Source organism: Rattus norvegicus, chromosome 5 (genome assembly GCF_021556685.1).
Source record: "Rattus norvegicus strain SHRSP/BbbUtx chromosome 5, alternate assembly SHRSP_T2T, whole genome shotgun sequence".
Taxonomy (NCBI): domain Eukaryota; kingdom Metazoa; phylum Chordata; class Mammalia; order Rodentia; family Muridae; genus Rattus; species Rattus norvegicus.
The window spans coordinates 77197722-77216600 of NC_141538.1; the positions used below are offsets into that span (position 1 = coordinate 77197722).

The window sequence follows — 18879 nt, forward strand, 5'->3', positions numbered from 1 at the left end:
TTATTTATAGGTTGGACACCATGACACTTTCAAAACTAACAAAATTAAAGTTAGCCTGGACACTGGGAGGTTAAGAAGTGGCTTAAGCTCCTCAGAGCACAGGATTGGAAGGCAGGCTGTGAAGCCCCAGGCGGTGGAGAGGTCACCCATAAACTTTATAATAGAAAGGGAAACAGGTTCCAGCCCTGCAGGCCTCAGTTACCTCGGGCCTCGGGCCATAGCTGCCTAGGGCAAGAGGAAGCCAGGCCCAGCACAGGAGGGTGACAGCCCTGAGTAGGTATGAGAAGCCTTTTTCCAGGGGAATCGAACAGGACAGAGGCAACCGAAACTACCCAGGTCCCAAGCTGGTCTTCTCCCGGCTGATACCTGTTGGGGAGGGAGACTGTTGAGAACAAGAGTTTTATTAGTTATTTTTAATACTTGGGAAGATGTTGTCATGCTGAAACCACACCCTCACATTCACAGAACCCACCACTCCTTTCTGGGTTGTTTCTTGGCAGACACATAAGACCCTGGAAGCACTCGAGTGCTGACCCTTGCCCACACAGTCACCCAGCAGTCACTAGTGAACCTGCCCTGTTCTCTGTCATCTTCGTGAATCCAGAAACTTAAGAGTCACAAACCTGCCTGCCTGCTAGGGCAAACGGGACAAACGCAAGCTCCAGGGATGGCCGGTTCTGACCAGGACACACTGTGGTAAGACTCTTGTAGAACTTACTTAAATTTGGGCCAGGGTGTCTCCCAACAGCCTTCAAGTACTCTCCAAATTCCAGCCTTCTATGAGGGTATTTCGGTCGACCCCTCCCCTGCCCTGCCCCCAGGACCTGTAGATCTTGTTTATAATTACTTTTGGCTTCCTTTGTTATTACTTTGGCAAAGGAGTTCCGGACCATTCACTCACTCAATATTCATTTACTCGGGCCCCAGGCCAAGCCAGGAAGTGGCCAGCGGGTGGGGGAAGGTAGAGGTGTGGGGAGCCTAGCTTCCAAAGGATGTGAAGCCCTAGGGGACAGGAGACAGAGACACCGAGGCTGGGACCTTCCAGGGTGAGGTGGGTGACAGGACCAGCTCGCGGAGGTTTCCAGGCGTGGCAAAGGCTCCACACCCACAGAACCACAGGGAAAGGTCAGGAGGGGAAGTTCAGGGAGGCTTTAAAAGCTCCCGGGCAAAAGAGGAGCCTGAGGGATAACTGATATCTTAGAGACCGTTCAGGGAGGATTAGGGCAGGTTCTTTTAGAAGCTTTTACATAAAAGAGGAATCAGGATGTGGTGAGAGGTTTAGCATCAGGCAGTGGGAGGGTGGGAACTCCAACTTAATCACTTACTAGGGAAGGCTACCTCAGCAATTGCTTACTTTTTTCTAAGAGTTATCTAGAAAAGAGCAGATAGCCCTGCTTCCCCAGGGCCAGTTTTAAGCTTTGCAGGGACTATGTACTCCAATTAACAACTTTTGTTGGGCTGATTCTTTTTAACCCGATGGTTAAAGAGATGACAGCAGGAACAGGATTCAGGGGCCTGGGAGGTGGCTCAGTGGGTAAATCTTTTCCTTGCCAGAGTGAGAACCTCCGTTCGAATGCCTAGTAGGGAACCCCATAAGAGCTGGCACCTTCTGTGAAGGCTCCCAGAGTTCCCGTAGGGGAGACACGAGGCAGAGACAGAATTCCCAGAGGCTCAGGGGCCAGTTAGCCTGGAATACGGTACGGAGGTGTGAAATGCAGAAGACCCTGATCACGAACATGGAAGGATGACACGCCCGTGTTTATTCTCTGACCTCCACAAGCCTGTAACCCTCACACATGCACCACGCTCACACACAAACAAAAGGAAACAGACTTCTGCTCAACCGAAAGGCCCAAGGAAAAGGCTGCATAAACACGGAAGATACTGAGCTCCGCTTGAAAGGGTAGGGGAGCTCTGAGGAACATGGTGGAGGAAGGTGGGTGGCTTAGTTGACCAAAACCCATTGCTAGAAGTAATCAAATAAAGGAACTCTATGACGCTCACATTGGAAATACTGGAGAGTATGAAAAATGAGATTTAGCATTGGGGACCAAAATTCTATCATGACTTCTTTGTAAGTGCCCAGGGTCTGTTTCTGTTTATAGAGGCCACATTCAACTGTAGCATTGTTCACATTCTATCTCCTTACATAGATTTCCTCGGAAATGATTCTACCTGGATGCCTCATTCCTGGAAGTTTTAAATGCTCCATCAGATGAAGAGCGAGGAGGAAGAGCACTACTTAGAGGAAGCAAAGCATCACTGTAAGGCTTAAAAACTGAGAGTGGGTGGGGGTTGGGGACTTAGCTCAGTGGTAGAGCGCTTGCCTAGCAAGCACAAGGCCCTGGGTTCGGTCCCCAGCTCCGAAAAAGAAAAAAAAGAAAAAAGAAAAAAGAAAGCTGAGAGTGAAGTTCGTCCAGTTCTTAGCACTTTCTACCTAAAACTAAGCAACCAACCTCTTTTCGTCTCGCCTGTGGACAGTTCCACCAAGCTCGGAACAGACTGGAAAAAACAGGATGGAATAAATTCACTCTACAGGGAACATGAATCAAGTTGCATAAACTTTACAAAAATACTGTGTTAATATTTGCCCTCGAGCACGGCCACACCCATTTGGGTGTCAGCCTCCGATATTTCGGTCTTGGGCTCCAGCCCCCACCCCTTTACAGCCAAAAAAAAAAAAAAAAAAAAAAAGCCAGCAGAAGCCTCCACTAAAGAAAACAGCTAAAGTCACTTTGAAAGGTTTGAGATGTGTTAATCGCGGTGTATCCCAGCCAAGAGGTTGGGACCTCACAGTGGAATGTCCTGCCAGCCTCCGCCCCTGCCAACATGTCTGTAGCCAGGGCCAGCCAGGCCAGAGAAAACCCATACTCAACTACCACTGAGCAGCCTTCTCCACAGTTTTATCTCAAGGAAACACAGAAAAATGCCCCAACCCTTCTCCTTGCTCCCACTCCTACTTCCCAGCATCCTGGAAAAGCTTTTCTTGGGCCACCTTTTCCTTCATGGGCTTCCTAGGCAAGAGCCCGTAGAGCCTGGTAGAGGCTGGTTCCAGCCCTAAAGCCCTCTGCTTGGAAGGGCTTAATCCCAACGGGTCATCTTGGGTTAGACCAAACACAGTAACCATGCCGGCCGCTACTGCCTCTAGAAACTGAGATAGAGACGTTCTTTCATGGCGCCTACTGTTTCCCAGGGTCTTTTCCTCATGATAAAATGAGGACAGAAGATTCATAAAAGAAATGTGTATGAACATTCAAAGCACCACGTTCTAGAAACCAGACACGGGCAAAATGCCGAAAGGTATAATTGTTCCCGGTACAAGTAAAACCAAGTGTTTAAACTCTTACCGGGGGGAAAAAGTCTATTTTGCTGGTACCGTTGCATTTATTTGGACTGAACCCGGACATGTGTTGAGGCCAGGAGTGCTTGGTGAACTGAATAAAACCCATTTTAGGAGTAACTAAGCAGGCCTCCAGTTCTGCCGCAGGTCGACCAACATAACATGCCCCTGGGCAATCCGACTTACTTCCTAGGTTTCTGCTGCATCCCCCCTGTAAACATTTCCGGGGAGCAGCAGAGTACTGGGTCTTCTATAGCCATTGTCAACACTCCACCCACCTCATTCCTAGGTCCCTGGGCCATCCTGAGCTGGGATTGCTGTGGGAGGAACAAGAGAAGGTCCCACGGGGCATCAGAGGTTTCCAAGTGCTTTTCCATCCACTATCTTTCCTGACCTCGTGGCTTTTGAAGGCACTGAACCTCTGTACGGATCAGTAGATTAGCCTCAGGAGAGCATGCCTAGTCATGGTCAACTCCAACAGTCATATGGATCCCTACTCAGTTCCAGCGTGACACAATTGCCAGCTCCAAGTCTCCTGACCCATGCCACCGGGCGGGAGGTGAATTACAGGTGATTCACTTCAGGTAGAACAGGGCCCCATGCTTAATCACTCTGTCTCTGTAATTTACTGACGACAGGTCCATTCTTACCCTTCTGTGATAATCTTTACAAGCATTCCCCAAGGCTCACGTGGAGGTGAATTTCCTCTTATGAAGGAAGTGGTCCAGAAAAGCCGCCTTTCTCCCCAATTAATTCTGCAACATTAGAAATGCAGGTAATGATATGGTTGTTTATTACCCATGTTCCTCTACTGTAAGGTGACACAGAGCTTTTAACAGGTGTCTCAGAAAACGTAAACAATACCCAAAGGACAGTCCTTTTCCTGTGAAGGTCATGGCCATTTCAACACCTTTCCAAATTGAGAAACAAAGCGAACGATTCCCTCGGTTTTCTAAGAGGTGCCCGTCTGAAAAGCATCATGTGCCAATCAAGGGCCTTCCAGCAGATCAGAAGCCATTCCAGGGTTAATTATTAGCTTCCTAAGAGCCACCTAGGACCTGAGGCCTGACCCTGGAGTTGACCTTGGGCCCCTCCTATCCTATGACCCCAGGGAGGTCCTCACAGCAGCCCAGACCGACCGTAGACTTGAAGTCAGCCAGCCCCAAGCTCTTTCACCTCATGGTTCCAAACAGAGAGAGGATCTAATCACTAAAGACAGTCATTGTGGGGACTCTAAGCAAGGGAGACACCTAGGGTATGTTAGAGACCTGAGTCTGCAGGAAGATACAATCCAGCCTCAGGGTCTAAGACACAAACGGGTGCTCAGGCTCAGAAACTCTAATCTGCATTTGCCCAAGCAAGGAGCGGCCCTGGAGTCGGGGGTTGGGAGAAATAACACACGTGATCTCCGAGGACATGCTCAGGAAAGCACGCCGGAAGTAAAGCCACAAGCCAATCTGCTGTGTGATTTTGTTCTGAGTTGTGTTCACGGGTGTCAGGGAGCTGTAACATCCCCCACTTTACAGCAACGCAGTCTGCCTTATCCCGGGCCCACATGTCTTCCGGATTCAGTGTTCCAAGTGGGTGTGCATGAGCACAGCTGGACATTCAACCAGCTCTTCACTCGTGGGGCTCAGATCCCAAAGGACACGCGGAAAACATAGATTAGGAGCAAGTGAATAATAATAGCACTAACTGCATGCACGGCTACGGGGCCCAGAAGAGATGTGTGTTAGGGTGAAACCATGAAACAAACTCCTTTCCTTGCAGAGGAAACCTGGCTGGGTGTGAGCTGATGGGAAGAAGCCAGACCAAAGCTCAAGCAAAAACCCAGCCAGACGGACAACAGGCTACTGAGGACAATGGCAGGTGTGTGTGTGTTGTGGGGGGGGTCACTAAGTTTACCGCTTTCTGTCTTTTTACCGGGCAGTGCAATCTTTACTCAAGGAGGTGGGGAGCCACCATGAATGCCACTCATGCCATATAACACCTTGCTGGAAATCTATATCAGACTGAGCTGAGCTTCTGTGTGTCTGAGCCTGTGTATCCCCTATGTCACAATCCATCAGGGGCTCCCCAGGCACAGGACGTTAACCAACACTGACCTTACTTCTAAATAGTGCTTTTCAAAATATATAGGGGTCTAGGATTGACTATTTCAAGCACCTTTATAAGTACAATTCTGTGACATTAATTATTATCATACTCAACATTGTGCAACTATCACCACTATTTCCAGAAAACTCCATCACTCCAAACAGAAACTCTGCACCCATTAAGCAATCCACATCTGCCCAATTCCAAGCAACCTACCTTCTTTCTGTCTCAGTGGATTTACCCAGTTTTGATCTTTCCCGTACGTGTGTCCTAGTTTGCTTTCTGTTGTGATTTTAAAAAAATGACCAAAATCAACTTGGGGAGGACGTCGTCGCCTTGTCGATCTAAGGCGACAGTCGATTCAAGGGAAGCCAAGGCAGCGTGTGAGGCAGACCGTGGAGGAGCGTGCTGCTTACCAGCTTGTTCTTCGTGGCTGCCTCAGCCCACTTTCACACACACCCCCAGTACACCTGCCCAGATGTGACAACTCCCTAAGTGAGCTGGGCCCTCTTGCAGTTGAAAATACGCCCCACTGACTCACTGAAAGGCCAATCCGATAGAGGTATTATCTCAAATGAGAAGCCGCTTCCGCTCGACTTGAGTCTGTGTAAAGCCTACAGAAAAGCTAACCTGGACAAAATGGCATCCCACAGGATCTCGTTTTGAGGCTGGCTTACAATTCTTCAGCACACTCTCTACGTTCTTCTATGTTTCAGCGTGTGGGACAGCTTCTCTCCGTGCCACAACTACCTCAGTTTCCTTAGCTCAACACATTTCCCCGCAGGCTTTCACTCACTTGGATTCAGCTGCGGTCAGTTGTGCCTGGTGATGCAATCAACTTTACGGTGCAGAAATCCAGGTGGAATGGAGCATAGTGGCCCGCACCTTTATCCCTACAGTCAGGAGGCAGAGTGGGATCCCTGAGTTCGAGGCAAGCCTGTTCTACAGATAGAGTGTGTGTGTGTTCCAGGGCAGGCAGGGCTACTCAGAGAATCCCTGTCTTAAAAAGACAACAAAAAATCCAGTGGATGGTTTGGGTTTTTTTTTTTTTTTTTTTTTTTTCTGTTAAAGCCTAAGGACAAACTGCAAGGTTATATGGGAATTCCATATCTACCATTTCCAAGACATGCTGGCTAAGTTTTATGTCAACATTACACAAGCTAGAGTCATCAGAGAGGGGGAAGTCTCAACTGAAAAAGAAAACTGGCCTCCATAAGATCTGGCTGTGGGGAAACCTGCAGAGCATTTTCTTAGTGACTGATGGGGGAGAGCCCAGCCCATTGTGGGTGGGGCTATCTCTGGGGTGGCTGGGGGGGAGGTCTATTAAGGAATCAGAGTTGGGCAATAGTGTGGAAGGCCATTAATCCCAGCTCTCAGGAGAGAGGGCAGTCAGGTGGATCTTTGTACGTTTCGGGCCAACCTGGTCTGCAGGACAGACAAAGCTACACAGAGAAACCTTTCTGTCTCGAAAAAAAGGAAGGAAGAACGAGAGAGAGGGGGGGAGAGAGAGAGAGAGAGAGAGAGAGAGAGAGAGAGAGAGAGAGAGAGAGAGAGAGAGCGAGCGCGAGAGAGAGAGCGCAAGCTGAGCAAGCCAGTAAGCAGCACCCTTCCTTGGTCTCTGCATCAGCTCCTGCCTCCAGGTTCCCGCCCTGTCCTGGCTTCCTTCCGTGATGGATTTCCATGTGGAAGTGTAACTGAAATAAACCTTTTCCTCCCCAAGTTGCTTTTGCTCGAGGTGTTCCATCCACCTGAGAGACAAGACCTGCTGAACTTTCCCGAGGCCCTAGCCCACTTCACATTTCTAGCAACAATGTGTTCCCTGTCTGCCCACATCCCTGCTAACACTTGGCAGTCCCCCTCCCTTTTCTGGATATGATCTCTCCTGGGTATATGGCAGTAGTTCATGGCTTGGACTGTCCCAAGCCTAATGACTAACAACAGTGATATCATGCAATGCCCATCGGTCACCCACCTTCAGAGAAATGTCCGTTCAAGTCCTTTGCTCATTACTGAAATGAACTAGTCAGGATTTAGAGCTGGTGAATCTCAGGGCGTTTTCTAAGGATTTTTTTTTTTAAGCGTATGTGTCTATATGTGAGCTTGTGCTTATGACTGCAGTGCTCACTGAAGCCAAGGAGGGTATGGAAGACCCTGGCTGTTAGGAGCTGCTTCTAACATGGGTGCTGAGGCAGGAACTTGGGTCCCTCTGGATGACCACTGAGGCATCTCTCTAGCCCCCAGTTTTAGGAATATGTTCCTCATATTAAACGTGTGTGATCTCATGACTCTAAAACACTTTCTCCTGTTCTAGAGACCGCCAACACTTGCTTGGATGCACCAAATTCACGTTCCGATGGGACTCAATGAACCTCTTTTTTCCTTTGTGGTTTAGGCTTGTGGTATCGCATGCCAAGAACCCACTGCTAAATCCAAGGCTGTGAAGACCGATCCCTATGGCTTCCTCTAAGAGGTTTTGTGGCTTTAGCTTTTTATACTTAGGTAATCGACGTATTTAGAGTTGCTTGTTTTTTTGTTTTTGTTTTTTTTTTGGATAGGGTATGAAGCAGAGTTAACATACGGGCCTGCAGAAGACCAGCCCCCAATCAATCATTCACTGTGAGTGAGTCACTGTGAGTCGAAAGACCATCCCACCTGATGCTCCTGACTGCTACAGGACCATCCACGGCAGGCAGATATTAAACCTGATCAGCTAAGCAGATTAAAGATTAAATGTGCGTGAACATACCACGGTGTTTACACACGCCCAATGGCTAGCCTAAAATGACACAAAATCAACTAAACACCCCTGAGCAGTGACAAGATGGAGTGTCCCAGCCGTGGGACACTCAACATACTCTTACCAGCTTCCTGTCTTGGGTCCTTGTCACACGGATGAGGAACTGAGAGCAAAGTGAGACAAGACCTTCCCACAGCCTGGGCTTCAACTCCCAAGGCCTTACCCAGTAGCAAGCAGAGGTCTGGCTCCAGGATTTCACAGACATAGATATGCAAGAAAGATCCACATCATAGTTCTGACTGGCTTCAAGGGGCTGGGGGTGGCAGCTTCAGATCTGCCTATGGTCACTTCTGCCACCTTCACCATATTCACTCTGCCTTGACCGTTCCCAACTTGTGACAGGCGAACTCTACTTCAAGGGTTCACACCTGCTGTTCCCCCTTCTGGGACACCCTTTAGATATTCATTTGCTCTCTCCCTTCCCTCATGTGCCTGGTTCACATTTTACCTCATTAATATGGCTGTTCACGTCTTTCCTTACGCCTGGAACCCCACTTTATTTTTCTCCCGAGTGTATGGGTAAGCGGTGGAAGACAGGATAGCACACTTTATTCTGTACTATACCACTAAAACATCAGAGGCTATCTAGACAGTTCCATATGTACAGGCGTGGCCACCAAGGCACCCACACCTTACTTTTGGACCTCCTGTCTGGGAACCCCTGAGCTGTATCAAGGACAAGAAGGGCAGGAACATCACATGTCATCCAACCCTTCTACATCTGTCAATCCAGCTCAACGTGTTGGTGGCAACTGACTTAGCCACAGGAGATGGAATCTCCACCCGTAATAGATGTTTGTGAGATGCACGTGTGAATGAGTAAGAGGCCGTCCCACCCACACAGGGCTGGTGCTCATACTGTGAAAAGGGCTGTTAGCCTTAGCACATTCCAATGAAGCCAGAAGGTTATGGTCAATGATTCCCAGGAACCTACTGCCAGGAAACAGTCAAACATGGGAAAAGGTAGCTGCAAAGTTCTTCCTCCTGGTGGTATCTACCACACTGAAAAAGAGAAAGAAAGAAAGAAAGAAAGAAAGAAAGAAAGAAAGAAAGAAAGAAAGAAAGAAAGAAAGAAAGAAAGAAAGATCAACTGCCAACTTTGGGGGCCACTTAAGTGTGGTACAAAATCTTCACAAGACAACCATGAAAATTTCACAGTATGAACCAGTGGGTGGTAGTGATGGCCAGGGCACAAGTCAGGTACTCCCAATATTTGGGAACTAGAGGGTCATAAGTGTCAGGAGTTCAAGTTCACCTTCAGCTACACAGTGAATCTTGGGTTATCCTGGGCTACATGCCAAAACAGGAAGAGAAATCTTATAATATGAAAAACAAAGCATTAGGTTTTTAAAAGCCACATCTACGGCGTGATTGTTCTATAAGAAGCTATGATGAACTTAAAGAATATCAAGCAGAGTTTTTTGAAAGAAATGCAGTCACCTGTGGCTTTATGGTAGCCAGGGATTAAGACCTTTATCCTCCCTCCCCTGCCTGACACCTCCCACCTTCCTTCCATTTGCAACCTGCCTGCCTAACTTCCTCTTCTAGGGGCGGTTCTAGCCCTAGGTCCCACCCTCACAACCTCTCAGGGCCTGCAGTGTTCCGGCCTTTTCCAGACTTCCTGCAGACCCTCTCACCCAAACCGGCCTGTTCCAGACTTCCTGCAGACCCTCTCACCTAAATTGGCTCCACTGCACTCCTCAGGTCCCCTCCTGCACTCCCAACCCTAGGCCTGCAGCAAATGCTGGAACCTTGCAGAGAGCACCAGTGCCTGGACCTCATTCTTTGGAGGGGTGCTGCTACTGAGGGCAGAGTCCTAAGGCCCAGGCCCAGAAGACCTGATCCGAGGCTTGGGTAGGTCCTATCTTCCAAGTAGCAGAGAAGTAAATTTGCTCTGGGCTTCCTCACGAATTGCTGGAGTCTCCACAGAAATTCCCATTCCTGCTGTGGACCCTCAATCCACTCAGAGAGACCCTAGTCTGGTCCTACATTCCCAGTCCTGACTTGGAGGCCTCAAGTATATTCTATCCCTGGTGCATTCACTGGAGAGGGCCTGTGGACTCCATACCCGTTTCTCCCTTATCAGTTCTGGGTTTTCAGGTAGTCAGCAGATCTCAGCACTGGACAGATACATCCTCCCCTCGCGAACTCTACATGTGTCCCACTCAACAATGCCTCAGACATGGATGAGGCCCTCTGTCTAGATTGCCAGGCAGGCAATTAGGGAAGTGAGTATTAGGCTATCTCAGGCCTTCAGTACAGTGAGTGCTGAAAGAAAGGGGACTGTGCCACCAGTTTCTGGGGTATCCCCAGAGCCGATCACAGCACCTTCTAAGAAAAATTTAACTGTGAGGTGACCCTGAGGATGCATGTCAACCAACATCGTCACCCCAAAAATCTCAAATCTCTGGGGTTCTAACTGCGATGATCTGTCATCGGTGTCACTGTCATGTCCTAGGTCCAGGTCCACTTGCCTCATTAAGGGACTGAGTGTAAGGCCAAGTGTACAGCAGGGATGAAGATACCTTTCTAGTTTCAGTTATCTAATATTGATGAACTCAGAAGACATAATGGAAGGTTCTAGAAGTAAACAATTCAGAAGGGTGCTTTTGTTGTGTGGAGGAAATAGGAACCTAGTACCCCAGAGCCACGCCCAAGTTATATACTTTAAGATCTCATTTCCTAAGTTTTATGTATGATTTTTAGGGTCTCATGTAACCCAGGATAGCCTCAAACTGACCATGTAGCTGACGGTGGCCTCGAACTTCTGGTCTCTCTGCCTCCACCTGAGTGTTGGGATCAGAGGCCTGAGCCACCATCCTTGGTTTATGCTGTATTTATTCTTGGAGGTGGAAACCAGGGCTTGGGACATGCTAGCTCATTCTACCAAGTGAACTTCCCCCTTCCCAACTCTTACATACCTTTTTATTTTAATTTATTTTGAGACAGTGTCTCATTATATATAGCCTAGGATGCCCTTGAATTCATAGATATCCACCTGGCTCTGCCTTCCAAGTCCTGGGATTAAGGACATGCACTTCTATACCCAGCTAAATATCTTTTTTATTACAGTGAGCGCTATTAGTCTTCTATTTTATTCTTCGCTCTTGATTTCTTACTGCGTTAAATTTACACGTAGGCTAGAACACCTAGGGTTTAGTACTGTCCTCTCTCTATAATTCTCACTACCACAGAGCAAGTTCTAAACAACTAAGTGCCGTTTCTGACGGACAGTTTAGGATCATAAGGAGTCTGGAGAAATGAAGAGAGATGGCTCAGCGGTGAAGATCACTGACTGCTCTTCCAGAGGTCCTGAGTTCAAATCCCAGAAACCACATGGTGGCTCACAAGCATCTGTAGTGGGATCCAATGCCCTCTTCTGGTGTGTGAAGACAGAGACAGTGTACTCATATAAAACAAATAAATCTTGAAGAAGACGACGTCGTCATCGTCGTCTTCCTCCTCTTCCTCCTCCTCCTCTTCTTCCTCCTCCTCTTCTTCTTCCTCCTCCTCTTCCTCCTCTTCCTCTTCCTCCTCCTCTTCCTCCTCCTCCTCTTCTTCCTCCTCCTCTTCTTCTTCCTCCTCCTCCTCCTCCTTCTCCTCCTCCTCCTCCTCCTCCTTCTCCTCCTCCTCATCCTCCTCCTCCTCCTCCTCCTTCTCCTCTTCCTCCTCCTCCTCCTCCTCCTCCTCCTCCTCCTCCTCCTCCTCCTCCTCCTCCTCCTTCTTCTTCTTCTTCTTCTTCTTCTTCTTCTTCTTCTTTTGGGTCCCATCTTACTCTCGATCTGGCACATCCAATCATACTCTATTTTCACTGGAGTTAAAGAGACTTTGCTGGTACCTCCACTACGGCTCCCAGGATCTTCCTCTTCCTCCTCTCTGTGGCCATCGGCCATGGTCCCATAGTTGCCACCATCCACAGCTCTGGCAGCGAGAACAAAGTACAGCTCTCCCCATCCCTAAGGCTGCTGGTTCAAACCAGAAACAGATTTCACACAACAAGCAATGTCAGAGAAATCAAAGAGTCGCTGTGCCTTCAGGGATCGTCAGGTGACCTCGGGAGGGAGAGGTGCCACTGCCATTCCTTGCTAGCCCAACAGTGAACACCTGTTAGGGGCTCGCTGGGGGCCTCAGAGGGTGTGGGTCGAGTCTGCCATCGGAAGCTGATACTTTCACAGCACGGGCAGCGTACCCAAGCACATCTCACTCTGCTCAGTGAACGCATGGCACTGAGGAAAGACACGTGCATTTCAGTGGGGACAATCATCTGCCTGGGACTTAGAACACAGGGTTGTTCAGCAAGCAGGAGGCCAGGTGGCAAAACTCTTCAGAGACAGGAGGAAGGGGGTCAGGAAGGTACTGAAGTTTGGGGAGCCCTTCTCTCTGCTATCCATCTCATTTCCTTGACAAACAACCCCAAGATTCCTACTTAGGAACTTACCACCCTCCCAGAGACCCAAATGTTGCTGTCTGACTCCCAGGTGCACAGAGCCCCACTTGCAAGTTCAACCTCCCACAACCCTCAGCTCTCCAGAACCCCCACTCTCTGGCTCTCAGAAACTGCCAGAGCATATGGTATGAGTCAATTAGAAAGACTCAGGAAGCTTGGAAGACAGGTCTGAAGAGCCCCTCAGAAGGCCCAGTGTCAGGCGTCAGGCGTGTGTTTGTGTCTGTGTGTCTGTCTCTGTCTCTCTCATGATTCCCCAGAAGAGCAGCTCTGCCAGGCAGTCTTCCCATCTGGAATCTTGTTCCCATATTCATCTCTTCCCAGGAGGCACTGGGGCACTCCTTCTCAGAAGTCCCTCTCCTCACATGCTGAGCCCTGAGGACAAAGCTGAATAAGAGAGCACTTCTACCCAAGAGTCCCCACAGAGGGGTCCCTTTCATATCTCCCATGCCTGAGGCCTATGGCTAAGAAAATAAGTCTTTCTAACTTTTCTCTTAATATCTCTCGTGGCAAGGAATCTGCCTTCCCGATTGTGGCCCTTTAAGATTGACTTTATGTTAGATGGAAAGGTTAAAATGACAACACAAAACTTACGGATCCTTGCAGGGGCTGGGGAGATGGCTCAGAGGGTAAAGCATTTGAGCTATGAATATGAGGGCTGGAGCGTGGATCCCTAAACCCATTTAAAGGGCTGGACAGGCATAACGACCACTTGAAACCCTAGCACTCAGGAAGCAGAGACAGGCATCCTCAGCACGGGCTGCTTCCTACTGTCCTCATAAAACACAACCAAGGCCACTCATAAAAGAAAGCACGCGAGGCCAGGTTGTGGTAGTACACATCTTTAATCCCAGCACTTAGGAGGCAGAGGCAGGTGGATCTCTGAGTTCAGGGCCAGCCTGGTCTACAGAGTTCCAGGACAGCTAGGGCTACACAGAGAAACCCCAGTAAAATAAACAACAAAACCCATTCAATTTAGCTATGATTTCAGAGGGCTAACAACACCTATGATGTGGGATCAAAGTAGCAGCTGAGAGCTCACCGCCAGCTAGAGAGAGCTTTGGAGATCATAGGAATCTTTTGGAGCCTTGAATCCTGCCCCAGCAACACACCTCTACAACAAGGCCACACTTATTTTTTAATATTTTTTTAAAGAATTGTTTATTTATTTTATGTATTTGAATACACAGTCACTGTCTTCAGATACCAGAAGTGGGCATCAGATCCCATTACAGATGGTTGTGAGCCACCATGTGGTTGCTGGGCATTGAACTCAGGACCTCTGGAAGAGCAGCCAGTGATCTTAACCTCTGCGTCATCTTTTGAGCCCACAAGGCCACACTTCTTAATCATTTCCTACCAACTGGGAACCAGGTATTCAACTATATTAGTCCACGAAGGCCACTCTCATTCAAACCACCGTATCAAATTAGCCCCAAGTAACCAGGATTCAATGAGACCCTACCTCAATAAATTAGAGAGTGACAGGGAAGACCCTTGACATCAACTTCAGGCCTCCACATGCACGCTTGCACATGCATGCAAACAGCCGGGCACACACCACACACACACACACACACACACACACACACACACACACACACACACACAAGCATTCTTGCAAACGAATAGCCTAAAAACAGGTCGGCAGCACCTAGAGAAGCACAGGTGTGCCCTGGAGTCTACCTGTGCCACTGCTGGTGGTGTGTAGACCGCATCTCAGCATCTTCCGGGAACTTTCTAAAATAAAGAATACAGAGCTCAACTAAGCCCAAGGGAACTTGGAGAGGCCTAAGCCTAACTTGGAGTCATGGTTTGAGGTGATGGGGGAGAATGGCAGAAGACAAGGACAGATGTCATGGTCATACACAGTCTGTAGAGTGTGGGCTTTATCTATATGCTTTTTCAGGGGAGCACAATGGGGGAGGGTAGTAAGCAGGGGACCACTGGCAAAGGGAGAAACAAAAGTACTGGGAAAAGATGGCTTGAGAATGGGGTGTTAGGGTGGGGTGGAAACAATCTGTGAGGGGTGATGGGCAGGTGTGGGGACCAGGGAAAAGTGTCTTTAGAGTTCTTAAACTGGAAGACCTTTTGTTTTTTGAGACAGTACCTCACTATGTAGACCAGGCTGGCTTTGAACTAGCATTGATCCCCCTGCCTCTGGAGTGCTGGGCTGAAGGACAAGTGTCACCGTGCCTGGCTCGACTTTACTTACGCTTAGAGACATCAGCCAGGCAGTAAAGGAATCGTGTGCTGAGGTGTTTCAGAACAGTCAAATCCGTAGACAGAAACTAGGGTGGCAGATGTAGGAGCTGCAGAGAGGGACACTGGAAGCTGCTGTCATTTAATAGGGGTCTATTCCCAAATGTGAGATGTGGGGTCCTGTGCATGGCAGTGACCACTGTGCAATAGTACAAATGTGTTTAATCACTGAATGCCCCTAACCTGGGCACTTAAAAACGGCTAAAAGGTGAATTCTAAGTTCTACTCTTTTTCACCACCTCGTTTCTTTACAACGAGGCCTTTCCCCTCATTATAGGATAGACAAACATGTCGAGAAACTTCAGAAACCTGAACTGGAAGTGAATGGCGAATCTGTCCTGGGAAGTGAGAACCGCTTTCCAGTCCTTCTAGGGTGCTCACTGGTAGAGAAAGGTTGGACAGAGACTTAGCAGGAAGTGGGTGGGGCCTCTTCTTTAGTTCGTGATTCGTTAGAAAAGGCCTAAGGCTACACCAGAACCATTCATCTTCTCAGACTGCAGGACGGAAAGTAAGGAGAGAAGGGGCGGCGGAAGATGGAGAGAGAAGCAGGGAAGGTGAGGTGGATCCTTCAAATGCCTCCAGCATTACATACAGAGCGACAGGCAGAAGTGGGAGGCTAACCTGGACAGAATTAATGCAGAGGTCAAGGCTAGGGAGTGAACCAATCAGAGCAAAGGACTACACGGGTGAACCAATCGGAGCAAGGAAGGATCACCCGGGATAGCCAATAGGCTGCAAGGACTGAGCTGTCATCTTCAACCACCTCCTACCCTAGGCACAGCTCTGCAAAGGATGGAAGTGAGCTGGCCCACTGAGGGTCTGAGTCAGTCAAACCTGCAGAGCTCGGAGAATGTGGCCCGGCAGCCTGAGTCTATCAAGTCCGGCAGGGGATTCTGACGTTTTGAATCTGAGAAACACAACCACAGACTACAGAGTCAACGGAACGTTTAATATGGCCATATATATGGAAAAAAATGGGAAAAAAAATCCTCACCAGCCTAATCCCTACTGTATAAAAGGAGAACTGCTCTAAAGGCAACATACTTATTTGTATACTAAGAGAAACGCCAAAGGGTATTAACAAATAATAAAAATATACAGCCTGGGGGCTGGGGATTTAGCTCAGTGGTAGAGCGCTTACCTAGGAAGCGCAAGGCCCTGGGTTCGGTCCCCAGCTCCGAAAAAAAAGAACCAAAAAAAAAAAAAAAAATATATATATATATATATATATATATATATATATATATATATATATATACAGCCTGTCTGACATGCTCAATCGAAGCAGACCCAAAAAGTACACCTAAGACCTGGGGGCTGGAAAGGCGCCTGAGATGTGAGTCTCAGCAACTGTCCTGTGTCCAGGGGCCTCGTTAGGACCTCCATCTGTGAAAGGGAAGTGGACTAAGGTTGCTCTCCAGTCTCCTGAAGTTTGGATGCTGTGACATTTTGTCCTGTAAAAAGGAGACGCAAAGCAAAATGTTTTTGCCTCTCTGGGCCTTTTTTTTTTTTAATTAGTTTTGTTTTGGTTGACATTTCTGTAGTATCCAGGTTTTGAACCCACGGCCTTGCAAGCGATCCACAATCCTTCTGCCACTGAGTCACAGGCCCAGGGCTCTTTTTGTGCTTTTTTTTCCTTTTGAGACAAGACCTCAACAACTTTCCCAGGCTAAACTCCAACCTGCTCTGTAGCCCAGGCAGGACTTGAATTTTACCATCTCCTGCCACAGCCTCAGGAGCAGCTGGAATTACGTACCTGCGACACCAGGCTTGGCTGGAAAGGGTTTTGTTTTGTTTTGTTTTTTGAGACAGGGTTTCTCTGTATAGCCCTGGCTGTCCAGGAACTCACTCTGTAGACCAGGCTAGCCTTGAACTCACAGAGATCCATCTGCCTATGCCTCCAAGTTCTGGGTTTAAAGGCCTAGGCCACCACCACCCAGCGGCACGTTTGTCCTTATACAGCAAGATCTAACAGTAACCTAGAAAGTCTTTTTGACGCTCAGCAATGCTACTGCCAGGTGTTCTAAGAACTGGGGCACTCCATCACCTGGCTAACAGGTGCCTGTTTATAAAAACACCACACTGAGCAGGGCCACCCCACTGGAATGGACTTTTTATCACAAGTAAGTAAGGCCAGCTTGTGAGTTCCAGGTCAGCCAGGTAACACAGGAAGACACCACCTCCTACAGTCACAAACGGGGCTTCCCTGGATGGTGTTCTGAAGCCCACCTGGCCAGCTTCCCAGAAAACAGCTGCATAACTTCACGTTTCTGTCTTACAGTTCCTCGGGACCCAGGAACTCTGGCTGGTGTTTTCTGAGGGGGAGAAGAGAAGTAAGGGGACCTGAAAGCATGGACACTGGGGCCTGCCCCCACCCAGTGCACACTTGACTCTGGGAACCTAGGCTTCCTGACAAGAGGCCCTGGTCACTAGGATCTTTCCCAGGATGGCTTCCTGCCTGGTTTCTCTGTACCCAAGCCTCAGTCTGTACCTACTGGGCATCGAATACCCAGTCCCTTGTAACTAGGTTCCCAAAGACACCTGCTTGCATGCCTCTGCCAATGGGTCTGACCGCAGAACTGAACTAGGGGTGGTTGTGGAGAGACATCCTGATCTAGGGAGACTGGGCTCCTACTCTACCAGGTTTGCACATCTGGCCTCTGAATCCCATGGGAAATCCCGTGGGGTAGGCAATGGGGGACAGCAGGCTCGGCAAGCTTCTCCCTGAGGCCTTATATCATAAGCCCACTCTGCCCCTCCATCCAACCTGAGCCTGCAGTAAAGTACCAGGCAGAGAAGAGCAAAGTAAGGTCAGAGCTGTAAAGAGGTCATGGCAGGGTCAGTCTGAGGGGGTAGGACAATATACAGAGGTATAGGACCACGGCAGGGAACGTGTAGGGACCCTAGGCAGTGCCAAGGTCATCAAGGGGTTTTTGTCTTCATCCAGATGGATTTCTAGTGCCATCAGGTTTGCTAGGCTGGTCTGATCTCAACCCCAAAGTCAGACTTGAGTAAACTGAACACATACACTTATGTACCTAGAGTAGTTCCAGTAAAGCCTGCCGATCGGATGCATCTACGAAAAACATGTCCATTCTCTCTCAAAATGTTCTTTTTGGATGATGTGCTCGAGGCCAAAGAGTCAAAGGTGCACTTGGAGGAGGTTGTTTGTGGGCAGAGAAACCTGAACAGTGAATCTCCTTCCTCAAGAGGATCCCACTGGCCTTTCCGATATACCGGCCAACCTGCCAATGAGGTTCCTTGTATATCTGTGCCAACAGTAGGCTCACTATCCCACCCTTTTCGGGGGTCAGGCTATGATAAAAATAGCATTTCAAACCTATTTATAGAAAGACTGCAACAAATAACACCAGCATCCCTCCCAGCAAGGCAAGGGTTGGGGATGCAGAAAACCAGGAAACTTGCTTCGATCTCCACAAGTATTTACTGAGCACCCGAGACTGTCCAGGCGCTGCGCCTGGCTCTAGGGACGAAATCATGAGTCAAATGAGAAAGGCCTAAGTTAAAAGACCCGTGACAAAATGACTGACCCTTGTAGAACAAAAAAAAAAAAAAAAAAAGCCAAGGTCACAGGCTAGCTGGAGAGCTGTTCTGCTTTAGAGCATTCTAACAGAGACATAAAAACTGGAGCTCACCACGCTCCAGCAGAGGCTTTGTTTGCTCAGCAAAGGACATCACTGTGGCACGTGGCATGAGCTAAGGTTTACAGATTGGGCAGCAGTACCATCTCTGAGTCTAAAAGTTATAGGAGTGGAGGAGAGGGACGGGGACGAGGCTCCCTTGGCAGAAACTCCTAACAGCACCCGAAGACATGGTGGCTCACACCTGTGATCCTCCACTGCATGTAAGGACGGAGGTTAGCTGGGCCTCCCTAAGAACCCATCTCAGAATCAAAGAAGGAGAATTTGTACAACAAGA

The 18879-nt window shown here is 48.6% G+C and overlaps 1 protein-coding gene and 1 long non-coding RNA gene across 6 annotated transcripts in view; one reads left to right on the top strand and one right to left on the bottom strand.

Moving 5' to 3' along the window:
* Positions 1-18879, bottom strand: part of Ptpn3 (protein tyrosine phosphatase, non-receptor type 3) — a 118892-nt gene that overhangs the window by 92419 nt on the left and 7594 nt on the right. The window contains exon 2 of one of the 5 annotated variants that reach the window (XM_087549723.1): positions 3991-4095. The gene's annotated coding sequence lies outside the window, so the exon portion shown is untranslated. 5 annotated transcript variants of the gene reach the window in all.
* Positions 38-2738, top strand: LOC148005806 (uncharacterized). The gene is made up of 3 exons (XR_015620889.1): positions 38-277; positions 501-696; positions 2154-2738. It is a non-coding gene; the product is annotated as an uncharacterized LOC148005806 (long non-coding RNA).